Genomic DNA, 15,108 nt, shown 5'->3' with positions numbered 1-15,108 from the left:
TTAAGGAAAAATATAAAGATGATATTTAAGTGTACACAAAGCTCAGGGGCTCAGTCAATTTTTTCTAGCATCAGCTTTGACAAAAAGCCTATAAATAACAAGCTCTGTTGAAGAAATGGGCAAGCTCTATATGCACTCCCTTGCTTTTACATCAGATAAGCATTTTCAGTGGGAAAAAATTGTTAATATTACTCTTGAATGGCTCCAGTTGAGTTCTAAAGAAAAAAACCACAACAAAACAAACAAACAAACAAACAAAAAAGTACAAACCTAAAACCAAAACCTCAAACTCAAAAACTCCCTCACATCACTGGGATATATTTAAAAGCTACACCCCAGGCTGATTGTTCCATCAAAAATGTTACTAAAGTAATTTTCTAAAAAAAGAAAAGAAAAAAGTCACGAAAAGAATTGCTCCCTTAACAGAGGTACGTCTGGGTTTTTTTATTAGCTGTCCTAGGAAGAGCTTAAGATATGCTTGCAAGGATTTTTAAAACTGGCAGTGTAGGAGCCTTCTTTTATTCAAGACATAACACCATTTCAGTGGTCACTAGTGAAAAGACATTTCTGGACAAATCAGCAGGTTTTAAAGTCATATCACCAGTCCCCAGATTTTCTTCCATTAAGAATAGGTTGCCAAGCACAAGCTCTCTCCTCCCCACAACTCCTGTCAATTGATCTGCATCAAGCAGATTTGCTGTTAGATACCAGCAAGATAGACCTTGGAGATGTTTAGAAGGGAGATACCATGAAGGACCACCCAGCTGGCCTGGCAGCAAGTGCTTTCATCTCTGCAAAGGTCAGATCCAGAATGCTTCACTGTTTACTCCTCAAAGCACAAATCAAGGTACAGGACACTCACCACACCTATATCAGGTACAACACAAATGACATTTCTTGATTGCACCATCTGGGGAGAAGAGGCCCTTCCACATTTCACAGCCTACAGATAGGTACAGATTTCCCAGCAGTGTGAAAGGAGATGCTGTCCCCATGCTACCAGTCACGTATGTTCCCACAGCAGGCAATGACATGAGGAGTTCAGCTGTCCCCTCTTCCCAAAGGATCACAGCCATGTCCTCAACATAGAGCTGTGCACACTTCTCAAGTGTCTTTTTCCTTCGTGGAAGAAGATGCCAAGAGCTGCTGAGAGAGCCCAGCTCAACTGACATGAGAACAGGGCAGCAAGGGTGCTGTGCTGGATTCTGTCACACCCGCACCAGACACCAAGGACTGCGCAGTGCCTGCATCCTGTGAGCTTGGCAGATGAAGCCAGAGTGGGAGAGGCACCTCAGGGTGCTTTTGCCTTTTTTCTTTTGCTGTTTTTTAAAGAGAGAGGGCTCCTTCATATGGTAAAGTAGCAGCAATTGTTTGCTAAATCCTTAAACATGGTACATGGCAAGGCATGCAGTGCTCCGAGTTACCAACTCAGTCACTTCTGTTCTTCACAGTTTCCAGTTCTCAGATATCCAGATCTGGTTCAAGCTCAGCAGCTTTTATTTTTGACAGCACTCTCAGAGCTCAGTTACCAGCCTTGGACAAGATGGCTCTGCTCAGCTTCATGCTGGAATAGTGTCGACAGATGCTGAATATATTACAAACAAGTGGACATGAGCTGTCACTCCCTGAGGAGAAGAAAAAGGCACACTGAGGAAATGTGGTCACTATAAATCAATTGGGGGGGGGGGGGGTCTGTTAAAAGATCTCAGATTGTTTTTATTCCTGCTGTGCACCATACATTCATCAGCACTAAAACATGAAACAACACAGGAACAACAACTTAAAACTGTTGCAAAGTATTTCAAGGAAAGCATTACACAGCTAGAGATGGCTCAAAACATCTCTTTATTTGATGAAGTGTAGTGGAAAGAAAGTATTTCCTCTTCTTTTTTTGTCCAAGAAAGACAATACCAATTGTAGATATCTTTATAGATAGATACAGATAGATAGATATCATAGATATCTGTATCTATAGATACCGTTTCACTCATATCTTTTCAGATGTCACTTGGAATGCCTAGGGATTTTGGTATTATTCCATACATAGTTACTGAAATAACAAGATTCATCAATCTCCAGAATTCAGTACCTTTCATTCCCAGGAGTGCTGATGGACCAAGTCTTCTCTCTCACTCTGGTACTCCATTCCCCTGAAAATCCCAAATCCAGGCAAACAGGATTGCTGATTACAGCATCAGTGCAGCCGCAAAAGCTTGGTCTGCTTTATCATCATTCATCGTATGTGACCTCAAGGCAAAAGGCCTTTTCTGTTTCAGATTTATTTACAGTGGGATCCCGACCCTGAGTTTAACTCCTCAGAAGTGCTGCAGTACTAATGCACTAGCACACTAACAAGAATGAAACTGGACCATGTGTCCAGCTTAGCAAAGGGCAGAGGGGTTGCAAAGCACACGTAACTGAAAATCCTCAAGTCTCCTACAGACAAAAGATGCAGCTCACTCCACAAATATCAAGTGACAACAGATAACACTGCTAGCACTGCTTACATAAGTGTAGTTTTGCAAACTTGAAGAGCAAGGACTGAAAGAAGTAGAAACAGAGGAGAAAGGGAATGATATGAAATCCTTTCCAGCAAATTTTTCCCACCTGTCATAAGCATCCAATTGTTTCTGATCAGGAACACAGAAGGGAGGTAAGGTGGATACAAAGACATGTGGACTGCTAACATGACAGAGCAGTTCTGAGGGGGTTGATGCAACCCAGTCCCTCTACCCTGATTGTACATTTGCACCTTCATTTTAGAAAAAATGGAGCCAAACCCAGGAGCTTTCCTGTCTTATAAAGAATGGATGAAACCACTTCTCTAAATGCTAGTGTTGTCCATATGGTTTGTGGTTTCTCTGGACACCACTCGAAACCACACCTTTCTCCCAAGTAACTTCTAGCACTGCCTGAAGTGACAGGTCAACTCTCCACAAACATGAGGCCAGTAAATTGTTCACAATGTTCACAAAGAGTTGAGGAGTTCCACCAGCTTTTATAACACATTTTTCACCATAATGTCAGGGGAACATTGGTGCAAATCCTTCACAAATCTAGTGGAGGATATAGAGCATCAGGGCCTGGTTGAAGAAACAGATATTTCTATTTGGGTTAAACACTTGCTGCCAGACCAGGCCTTGGAGAAGACAGCATCAGAAGAAAGTCACATTCCCAAAAGAATGAAAGTTTACCAAAGGTCTGCAAAGGAAAGCAAAACCATTCTTCTTTGTGTCATTCATCTGAAACAGCCTTTTAAGTGACAGTGACCAAAAGGTGCTCTCACTCAAGCACCATTTAACAGTGTCAAGTTATGCATAAGCTCAGGACATTTCTTCCTCAGCCATCACTGGACAAGGATCTGCTCCTCTCTCACTGTGCTTCAGCACCATTTGCTTGAAGATTCAAATAGAACAGGCTTCCTCATCCTGCAAGGCCAGCCCTGCTTTTTTGGTCTAGCCTGCTGTGGGAGGCAGGAGAATTTCTGTCTTGCAACAAGGTTCATTAACAGGAGACTCTTCTGAAAGAGTAACAGGGATGCAAGGCAAGAAATGAGATCTCAGCAGTCAGCTAAGACCACATGCTATTTCCAGATGGCTTACGGACATACACCCACGAAACATGTCATTAGCTGGGCACAGGTGGGGCTAAGGCTACCAGCCAATTCTAAGTTCAGCTTGCCCAGGAAGCCCAAAACCACCCAGTCATACTGACAGTCCACAGTTATGAATATTTACCACACATTTAATAAGAGCAAACTCAAAGTTGCCAAAATAGGTAATAACCTTTCAACACTCCAGTATCTTAAATGAGAATCTACGGCAACTAGTCCATGAAAATCCATGAAGGTTTAACACCTCCCTCTTCCACATTCAGACATGGTTTGAAATTCCTATTACATTTTCATTTGCAGAAGGCCTCCCGTTTTTCTATCTTATTAAGCACGCACATGCAGACAAACACAAAATCACCATCTAAACTTAGACCAGAGAAGTTAACTCTGCTGTAAATGTCACCACCAGGTTTAAGCCATGGCTGGGAGGGGAACAAGTTTGTGTTCCTGTCAATCAAAAGCCAGGCAGAGACATATTGCTGTATCAAACACCATTGTCAGCTGTCTCCCCCAAAGCAAAGGCAGGGTCTATTCTCAGAATCTGCAAGCCCTCGCTGTGGCCATTAATTACCAGGAAAACTGTCAACAAGCTGCAGCTCTCCAAAGCCCAGCTCCACATGCCACCACTTGATGTTACAGCCTCACTTGGAAAGGCCTGAAATTTCAAGTGGATTCATGGAAAACATTTTATGTATGAATCAAGGCAGCTTCCCCTGGTTTGCAGAGCAGCACCCAAGTGGACTGAGCCAAGCACAGGCTTGGCTCACCTGCATCATCCCTGAGGAGGGTGTCACAAAAAACTAGCATTGGCTTTGCACTACCCAGTCACATCCTATTACAGAGTGACAAGGAGGCAGCCTGGCACTTGCCATCTCTCAAAAAGGGCACACTGGGAATGCAGGATTCTCTGGGGAACAGGTGGATACTCAGTAACCTGGGAGCAAACCCCCTTGCTTTTATTTGATTCCAGCTTTGTGGCAGTGCTTGTGGACAGAACCGGGCCCACAAATTTTGTTTTGCATCCAGGATATGAATGGGTGTAAAGAAGGGGATATCTTGTTGTACACTCCAGACTTTAAATTTCCAATACAGAGCTTTTAACGCAGAGCAGAGACAGCACCTATAGAAAAAGCAAAGTAACCAGAAGGAAGATATGATTTATGGCTTTCTGCATGGAGAAAACTGGGCTAAACCTAAAGGAGGGGAGTTACATCCATCACCTTGGACCCTAGGCATGTGTATCACTGGAACTGCAGCCACCAGTGCACAAGCACTCCCTGCCCATCCTATTACTTGTCTTTTGTTCATCCACTAAAAAGCACCTGTGTGTCTACAAATATCATCACCATTCCTTCAATCCTCTGTCATAACTAAAATAATACAAATATCAGTCACAATCATAGCAGTTGCTAAGACACCCATGTGCCCAGTGATAACCCCCTGCTACTCTGTCCTGGCCTCCCTCTTGCTTGTGTTCTTCTGTTCACCATCTCTTCACATGCTTTTTGTAAACATCTGGTACAAATGGCACCAACTCCTGCAAGAAGAGTCAAGCACACAGTTCTCAACCTTCCTGCACAGCTGACTTCACTCTCAGCACACTTTCAAAAGGTGTTTAAGGGGCCTCTTGGAAATCCAGGGGTCAGAGTCTGAGTTTCCCTGTTCACTCCCACAAAAGTTGTGCAAATCAAAGTCCTTTGCAAACCTCTTGGGCTGCTACAATGAAGAACCATAAAGTTAATGTGCCCAGATAATAAGCAAAAGGGGAAAGATGTAAAGTTACAAGGTGGACAAGTCATCTTGCCAGAAATTATTAACTCAAATTGCATTTTCATTATCAACCCAGCTTTTAAAATACAACTCCCTTCCCCATCCCATCACAGTATTTGATAAGCACCCAGTATTTACATAGGTTAAAGTTTCTCATTTTGAAAAGATGGGATTAGCTTCGCCTCAGCATAAGGAAAACTCCACAACAGTTTCAACATGACATATAAACAGATATTTTCAGGGTGGTTCCGATTTATTCCTTTGACTTTGTCAATTGTGTTGTTGACAGGAGACTTGAAATCGAGACAAAATAAAGATAGTCTAGTCTGGATCCGAGCTTACTCCTACATGGGAGCAAACTGCTGTGCCCTGTGGTCTTGCAGCATAAAGGTCAGCCATGATCACAAGTACAGCTAATAGGATGGGGAATATCTGGGTTGTTAAAGCACAAACTTCATTTATTATGAAGATTCACCTACTTTTTAATACTATGAACATTATATCTCTGTGCTGGAGCAATCACTAGGAGCTTGCAAGCCATAGGTACACAAGTGACAGCATCCTAGGAATCAGAAAAGAACCTGCACTCCAGAAAGAAATCTCATGTAACTTGTAGCTTCAGCTGTGCTATCCACTGCCCCCTTAGTTGGGAAGTTCAGCACTACCTCTGGATTCACCACAGAGATTTCTTTCCCACCAAAAACTTCAAAAACTTTCAAAAACATGGGTTCCCTGTGGGAGTTTTCATCTTTTGAAAAAGAAAGAAAGAAAAAAAGAAAAAACCCACAACAAAACAATAAACAAAAACCCAACCAAACAAAAAGAAAAAACCTCATCCACCACTCTTTCAATGTTTTGTGTTTAATAAAGTTGAGAGTTCCCACAGAAAACACTTGTCACTGAAGACCTGATTTTGTCAAAGTTTTCAGCCACAACATTTGTCATGATAATGAAAATGTCTTCATACCAACCCAGATAAGGAAGATTAAAGACCACCTGGCTTGCTCTGCAAGTCATTTGGTGCTAATCTTGTTATACAGGCTAACAATAAAATCATGTCTGTCTGGAGCCCGAAGGCCTCACTGACCTTCTGTGGTTAAAGCACACTTATTCCATTGCTAGCAGCACTCACAAAAGGAAGGCTGGAACTCATCTAGCTGCTTTTATCTCCTCTTACCCAAGAGTTTATTTGTAAAGGGTTACCAGGAGCCAGCAGGTCCAGATACAACTCAAGCTGTGTCTGGATCACAGCAAGCCTCTTTAACCACATCACTCCTGTTTAGATCTCATGAATATTCACTGCTGCCCACCTTTTTGCCCACCAGTCACCATAACCTGCCTTTGGTTATGCCACCACCAACTCCACAGCTTTGTAAAGTCCCCTCTAATGCTCAACCTGGGCTGCAAAAACATCATCAGGACTTCTTTATGTCTAAAGTCACGAAATCTTCTATGCCAAGATTTCTGTATTTCACAAACTTTTTCTGGATTCCCTTTGCAGCACCAAGAGCCAGTCCCTTGAAACCCCACTTTTACACACTTTAGGTCACACACGCAGACTAGAGAACCACCTGCTAGTATCTAAGAGGATTGACATCCTCTTACATTAATTTCATACTCAACGTGTTGAATTGACATGTAATAGCCTGGCACTACCCTGGATGACCAGGAATGATTCAAGTGTTCTGGGTGTCAGTACAGGTCACCACCACAGTGACAAAAGCACCAAGCTGTGACCTTCAGGTAGATTCACCACTGTAGGAGCATTTAAATGCCAGCACTCCATTCAACTCATTCTGCTGCACAGAATTTACCATGAAAGCAAAATAAAGAGAAGGGATCAAACAAGCTTTTGTACTTCTGTCCCACATGATACATCTAAATGCTTTGTTACAACAAACATGGCAAGTTACCTATTCTAAAACCTGCCTCATTTAAACATTAACTGTCTCCAGACAGTCATGTACAACTTTGTGTAATGATCAGTCTCTCAAACAGCTTTTTGAAAAGTTTGTCTCTGGAACAGAGCCATGTTTGAATCTTTACTATAAAGTCAACATCTAAAGCATTTTTATTCCAGATAATTACATACCAGTGATTTTTCCCTTCTTAATCCCACACATGAAATACAAGAGACCTTTTCCATTTGCCTAGTTCCTTGCAGTGGATTTTTTCCATAGGTAACCTAAGATCAACTTTGGTTTTGACATAGACTCCCTTATCCAGGTGGTTTCTGAGTCTGCCTCTGTTCTTGCTGCTGCTGAAGTCAGGGAAGAGCAAGAACCAGCAAAAGAGGGGAACTAAGGTTTCAGTGACTAGAGTGATTGAAGGCTTTGTTCACCTACTCAGAAAATAAAATTCCCAGAGAACAAACCCTGCAGAGGAGAGTCTAGACCTATGCTCAAGGGGAAGAGGAAGGGCAAGGGTTCAATACATGAAATAAGGCAGAAACCACAACATATCATCTGGCACTGTAGAAAGCATCAGAAAGCAGCCACAGATGACAACATGGGAGTTACTACTTCTCTGATTATCCATGAAAGCAATTGTCAGTCAGGAAGTGAGATGAACAGTGACAGCTAGGCAAACACCTAGCAAACCAGGCATCAGCCAAACAACCTCCACCATAAATTACATAAAATCATCCTTCTCAGAAGAGACAGGAGGATCAGCGAGGGAGGCACTCTGTGCAAAGCCATCTCACCACTCTAGGAGCCAGATCTGAGCAGGCAATTTTGCTTTGCTCATGTTTGGTTGGGAGTGTCCAGCTCTCACCAACACACTGTGCTCCTAGTGGTTCAACACAGCATGAGAGAGTGTTACCAGGGTTTATTTAAGAAGTACCCCAAGAATACAAAGGACACATGAAAGGTGCACTGTCATTCATCCATCTTCTTCAGAATGGGGAGAAAATCCCACTGAGTTTTCAGATTTTTGCCACAAACAAATCTGTTACATCAGTGCAGGATTCCTGATACAGGAAACCATGTTAGAAAAAAAATAAATGTCAGAGCTCACTCTGCAACAGTCATGCTAGATTGTGGGATGGTGGTTCAACTTTTTTTTTTTTTTTCCCAACTGTAAACAGCACAGGGAGTTAAACAGACAGCAAGGCCAGAAGATACTGGGTTGAAATTACAGATCTGGCAATAAACACAAAAGAATGTCGCGTGATTTTCAGCATGTGGTCTGCAGACTTCAAGGCCAATGAAGAGCAACTATGGAAAACGAGCTGTATATTTGGCATTTACAGAGGAGGCCAAATCCCTGGAAAAGAAAATTAAGGCCCCATGACCCAAGAAAAGGTTTGAAGCCCTGCTCCAGTTCATCTAGAACATGAATGAGCCTTTTTTCTGGAGGTACATTCCTCTCTGTGGTTTTAAAGGAACCTCCTCCAATATCACTGACACATTCACATACAACTCAGCTATGGGAATGGAAAACACCTCCTTCACCTTAGACAAAACTCACAGTCTTCCAGGCCTAACCCCTCTAACAGAAGCCAGTACCTGTGTGTCTGACAAAAGAACAAGCACCTCATTGAGACTAACACCACACAATCTACTCCAATTATGAATGAGGACTTAAACTTGGAGTCAGTAGGGTAGAAAACAAAATAACAATAGTCATAAGATTTCTTGCTAAAAACCTTATAAAGGCCTCTCTTTTTTTCTGTAATTCCCAAGCAGAAGTAAGGAGAACTAAGTAGTATCTCTTTCTTGGTCTTTAAACACAGAGCCATGCCAAGCCTGCCAGTACAGCTGCTTGAAGTTATCCATCCAGTCGGGCTCCTGCCTCAGCCACATTCAGCAACATCCACCTCCACCAGGGCCATGTCTGTGGTCTCTGCACCTCGGCCCTCAGTGCTGCAGGCGCCAGGGTGAGCGGCGTGCTGGCTCACACGGGTGTCCTCCCAGCACAGTCACACCAGCCTCCTGGGCAGCTCCCACACACTCATTTTGGCTCAGCACGGCTTTAATAAAAATGAGTCATGACAGCAACCAGCAAGCACTCCATGGCTGCAGCTCTCCACACGGGTAGCTCAGGAGAACACGAAGGGCACGCACACATCTCTGTGCCTGCGCACCCATGAGGCAAAGGCCACCACCTAAACATTTCTGCTGTCCCCTGCAAGACTGAGGGTAGGCACTGAGGCTGCTGCCAGCAGCTGCTCCATTCCCGCCACACTGGACAACGCTGCAGGTACCTGATGGGCACGAAACACTGTTTGAAAGATGAACACGAGCTTTTGAGTTCTCAATGGCAAGAGAGGAGCTCTGCTGACTCTCTTCTTAATCAGTCATGGGCACAGAACAAAACCTCCCTGCTGGATCCTATCCTGCCACAGGTTTCATTTCCCACTCCTTAAAAACCTCTGTGTAGCCACAGCCAAGCAAGGACAGGAACTGGAGTGCTCCCATGGAGGGGAACAGAAACCCAAGAGGGGAGGTGCACTTCTCCTAACAGGTGGGTGTTCCCCAGCTCCTTCGGGAGTCCCAACCTGCCCCTCCAACACCTCTCCCCACCAACCACAACACTTTAGTTTCAGTGATGTGCAGCCTGCAGGGCTTCAATGGTGTTAAATTCTAGTACTGAACAAAGTCAGGGTTTAGGAAAAACAAAACAAAACCCCAAAACAATCCCACAACTGACATTAGGTGCATAAAGTATCTTTAAGAGTGAGAGAAGAAGAAAACAGGGAACAATGTTTATCACTGTCGATTCACTGTTTGTTACCTGCACCCGGCCACAAAGGGTCACATTCACCCAATATTTAACTTCCTCCCTTGCAAACCTCGACCTCATTCATGCCTTTTTTCCTCCTCCTCTCCCAGAATATGATAATAGAAAACACTCTCTGGTCAGTGTGGCGACTGCAAGCAGAGACACACAGTATCCCGGGAGGCTCTGAAATCGCTGCGTGATGCCCCAGCAAGAGGCAAGTGCTAAGAAGCACGTCCATGCCCCGGGCTGCAGCTCCCAACAAAAGGAGCCTTTATCCCCTGGTGGCTTTCGCAGGACTGTGCCAGAATCAACAGGGATCGATTCCAGCAGCGCTAGGAAACAGGATGGGGCAGGGAAGAATAGGCTGCGCTGTTCCTACCTTATGCACACCTCTGACTTGCACGGCAGGGGCTGCATATCAAAGGGACCCGGCTTTTAAGAAGAGTACCATCCTAAAAACCTTCAGGCACTCGATACGAGACATGGGATCCATCTTCTGCAGACAGCTTAAATATACAAATCATTCAAAAGTACTGCCACCTAATCGCTTCCAGGAGACCTGATGGTAGCAGTTTGCAGAGTCAAAGTTCTGCTTTAATGCATCTCCTGCAAGAAACAATAGGACCTTCCTCTGGAGTACATTCTCCCATATAGATGGATGGATACAGCATCCCTTCCAGCCTCATTTCTAGAATGGAACTACCCTGCTCAAGGGATGGAGAGAAAATCTGCTTTGGACTGAAGAAATTCCCGAGGCACAGAGGAGTCTTTGCAGAAGCCACAGTTTCATGAATACTTAAAAGATTTCCCAAGAAGGCCACTGAAAAAGTCCCATTTCCCACTCTCTCTCCTGCCTCTGTATCACTGTTCCTCCTTGTGCAAACCCAATGCAAGGGCTAAATGCTGAAACAGGACTGAGGAACAAACCTTAAATAAAAACAGCAATACAGGTTGGGTTGAAAGTAACCAATGGTTTCTGATGTCCCAGCCTGGCTCACAATGGGTGGAACTGATTTTCCAAGTAGCACTGCTACACTTAGATCTGCTTGTAAACTGTTGGGCTATTGTTTTCACTAAGTCACACCAGTGAGGGTGGATTTTGGGCTGAAGGACTAGAAATGTTGGGCTATTTCAGCAGAATGTCTCCTGTTTCTATGAATCTGGAAAACACCAAGCTTTAGACTTGCTAAACTTGTATAAACTTGTATTTCAACATGAAAAATTTCCCACCCATTCCTAAAGAGGGAGAATTACTGCCAAGCCTTTTTCTTCTCCAAGATAAGATGTTGAATTCCGGTCTCAGCATTTCAAATATTTTTAAACTCTTAATTATACAAGGGAGATGCAGATAAGTCAGCCACAATTTGAGACAAACCCATTCAAATTCAGTGGTTTAGGAACTAGTTTATTGACTGAAACTTTGGCTATGCTCACTCACAGTAATTTCCAAACCTCAATATTTACACACCTTCTATAATACTTGAAGTTCTCACTGAGATTCAAGTGCTTTAAAAAAAAAGTGTGACTCTACTGTTCTAAGCCACACAGAGTATGACTCAGTGTTATGGAGTGTTAACTGTAATGTCAAAGCTACAAACCACTTCACCACATATCTTCACAGTTCCTGTAGGGTAGGTTTTGCTGTCCACTCAGGACAAACCTTCCAAAAAACTGAGCACTGGGTTTCTGAGACTTCATTCCTTCAGATTTTTAGAGAGATAACATCTAAACTATTACAAAATTATTTTTATATCTAAACTGTTTTTAAAATTATGTAGCTTTTTGAGACAGTTTCTCAGGCTGACGAGACAATCCTGCAATTGTGGTAGCTACTGTCAGGATGAACTTTGGAAAGCAATTAAGAGCTTAAAACAACCTTACACTGCCCAAAACACTAAACTCTTGAATGAAAGAAGAGCCAATGCACCTTGTAATGTTATTTCCTCAGTAATGAATGAGAGCCCTATTATTAAATGCAGGCTGGGATCAGAGGCAGTTTCCTCTGGATTCTGGTCTGATTGCACAGCTGCCACAAGCCAAGGCTAAAGATGAGAAAGAAAAAAATAGAACAAGGAGGATCTAGAACAACAACTGAATAGATATTACTGTGGAACACCACAGATGCTGAGAAAGAAGTCTCAGCTTGGAAGAGGAAGGGTTGCCTGTTTTGGCCGGTCTATGATTAGAGGACAGAAAGCTCTGAGGAGTAGTTTGATGTGACAGCTTCAGGTTTTCCAAGAGCAGGAAAACAGTGAGAGCAGGGGCACTCCTCTGACACCAAGAAGGAGCTGGGAGCACAGACAGGACCAGGCTCCCAGGGTTTCCCTTGGATCTCTGGGGAAAGCCCTTCTCAGTAGCTGAGGAGGGTGTCCAGGCCTTAAGTACTTGGCTGTCTGCCAAGTATGGAGCTGGCCAAGGATTACCAGGGGGGATTGAAAGAAGGTGGGATTGAAGCAGGAACTTCAATGATGCACAGCTGATGCTATCTAGGCCTTAGGTGCTTTGATAGGGAGATGAAAGGAAGAAATAAATGCAGAATCAGAGCTGAGCACCAGTCTCTTGTGAAGGGGAGAATCCAGCTGCAGCTATTTTTTCCACATGCACCTGTGAGCAAGCATAAAATGCTTGGACATCTTCCTCAGAAACAAACACTGACCCTTCTTCTGCATCAAAAAAAAAAAAAAAAAAAAAACAAGCACATCACACAACAGCACGGGTACTGCTCTAGTGCAAGCACAAAATACTTTCTTTCTCATCTCTTACTTCAGAACAGGGACAAAAATAAACCAAAGACATTCACTGAAAGCAGGCAGTCTGTCTCTGCCAATCTTCACCAGCACAGACAACACAAACCCAGTGCATCTCTGCTCCAGAGAGCAGGGCAGCCTCACCCACATCACAGCAGCACTGTCAGGAGGAGAGCAGGTTACGTGCAAAGGCTTGGCACACACGTGTGTTCAAAGAGTTTCTCACCCCAACACAGAACCACTTCCTCTTCATTATTTGAAGATGTCAGAATGAGACCTCCAGAGAACAAGCAACATGGCCATAGATGTACAAGGAGTATGCACCAGTGGTACAAAACAACCCTAAATTACATGTAGGTCAATAATATACAGTAACATTTATTACAGAAGGAATGGAGAAACTGCCACAGTTGCCTTCAAACCCAGCAAAATTGGCAGTGAAAAACTGCATCTGTCACAGAGGCACTATTTAGTTTTGTACAAACCATGATGCCCTTCTGTACCATCACCTTTCCTTCCTATCTCAGTGGGGCAAGTATTCTCAACAGCCTCTGAGGAAGCAGAATATAAAAAATCAGGTGCTTAATTCAACAACTCTGAGCATTTTCCCTTACCACTGCTGAGGCCATTGTGTATGGTAGCACTACACTCTTGCAAGGTAAGATTTCTGACAGGTAGGCAAGTCCAGCTGGCTTCTTCAGCTACTGCTGAAGGAGATAAAGATGTTGATTATGTTCCTGGCTTTCTTTCAGCCTTCTGGGTTTTAAACACTGGGTAATGGTGAGGGCAGGACAAAAAACTGTTTACTTCTGCAACCTTGAGTCAGCTTTGCATAGGCTACATCTCAGCCACACAGGCTTTTTTCCTTCTAAAAATCAAGGACATCGAGTTAAAAAAAAGTGAACACCAGTCTAAAGGGTTCAAAAGAACATTGCCAAATGGTCTTCTCAAAGTGAGATTTACTGCTTGGGAAAGACAGGATTGAAGCATCCAGCATGCATAGATATTGGTCCCAAGATATACTAACAAAAGTAAATAAACACAGCCACTCCAACTTTTCCCTTTTTTTCCTGCATGCACATGTTACTAGTAAGAACTAGTTCTGTAGCCCAAAGAAATGAGTTGCACTGGTGCAACATGCCCCAAGGACAAAGCACAAGAACAGGGGAACAGACTGACCTCACATCATCTCCTCCTCTTCTCACCCCAGCAAGACCCTCCTAGAGCAGACACAGGCAATTGAACAGAGGCTATCCTGACTTGTACCTTTTTTTTCTTTACAAAAATGACAAAACCAATCCAAGCATGACTGACAACTAGAAGGAACACAGCAACAAACAGGAAGCAGATCAATGGACTTTGGTAAGGAAGCCGTAGAGCCAGACGGCAAAGGCAGCAGAATGCACTATACGTGAATTTTCATCTCTCTGCCTGTCACCATGAAAAGAGATTCTGTTTTCATACATTTTCGTCATGTTTCCAGCCACTTGTTGGAATAAGTATATAAGCATGTCCCTCTTATCCTGGCCATAGTTTCAGGATAACACACTAAAAGTCTGTCTGTGTTGGTACATGCACATGGGGTTAGAGTACCAGGCTTACCATGATTACTGGAGACAATATCCTGTGAATAAAAATATCATCAGAAGGTTACTATAGCCAGAAAACTAAGGAAGGCAGCAGCAGGAGGAAGAAATTTAAGAGCTTGTTGTCTCTTTTCCACATTTTAATCTCTCATCATCCAGAGACTCCTTACAGGTGAGTGCTTTAAGCATGGCACAGGAGTCTGCACATCTTTCAGACCCCAGGTTTCCCTTTTTTGCATCCTCCCCGATAGCTTCACCACAGAAAAAATCTTAGTGATGGGAGGAAGGAATGGAGGGGATAGGTCAGAGAGGGAACATGAAGGACTCAGGATTTATGCACAGCCCAACCCTACAGTAATAGACCAGAGCAAATGAACAATGCTCGGTGTGTGAACAGCCTTCCCTTCGACTCCAACCCTACCTTGTTTAAAAAAGGAGACATCACTCAAGTCTTTTCATTTTCCATGTGGGAGGGAGATGATGTTTACGTTATAAAGACATGTCTCAGTGCCACAGACCCACCAACAGCTCAAGGAAGAATAAAGGAGGAAGCTCTGAAGGCAGCAGGTTCCAAACATGACAAATTCACCTCCAAAAACAAGTACTTTTTTCATCTGATGAGGAAAAAAAAATGTTTCTCTTTCTGTTCTCCATTCCATGACACAAG

The 15,108-nt window shown here is 43.4% G+C and overlaps 1 protein-coding gene across 7 annotated transcripts in view; it reads right to left on the bottom strand.

Moving 5' to 3' along the window:
- Positions 1–15,108, bottom strand: part of BIN1 (bridging integrator 1) — a 91,037-nt gene that overhangs the window by 60,945 nt on the left and 14,984 nt on the right. The window lies entirely within an intron of this gene.

Source organism: Prinia subflava, chromosome 6, assembly GCF_021018805.1.
Source record: "Prinia subflava isolate CZ2003 ecotype Zambia chromosome 6, Cam_Psub_1.2, whole genome shotgun sequence".
Taxonomy (NCBI): Eukaryota; Metazoa; Chordata; class Aves; order Passeriformes; family Cisticolidae; genus Prinia; species Prinia subflava.
Note: the sequence above shows the minus strand (reverse complement) of the source record. Positions and strands in the feature narration are given on the sequence as shown.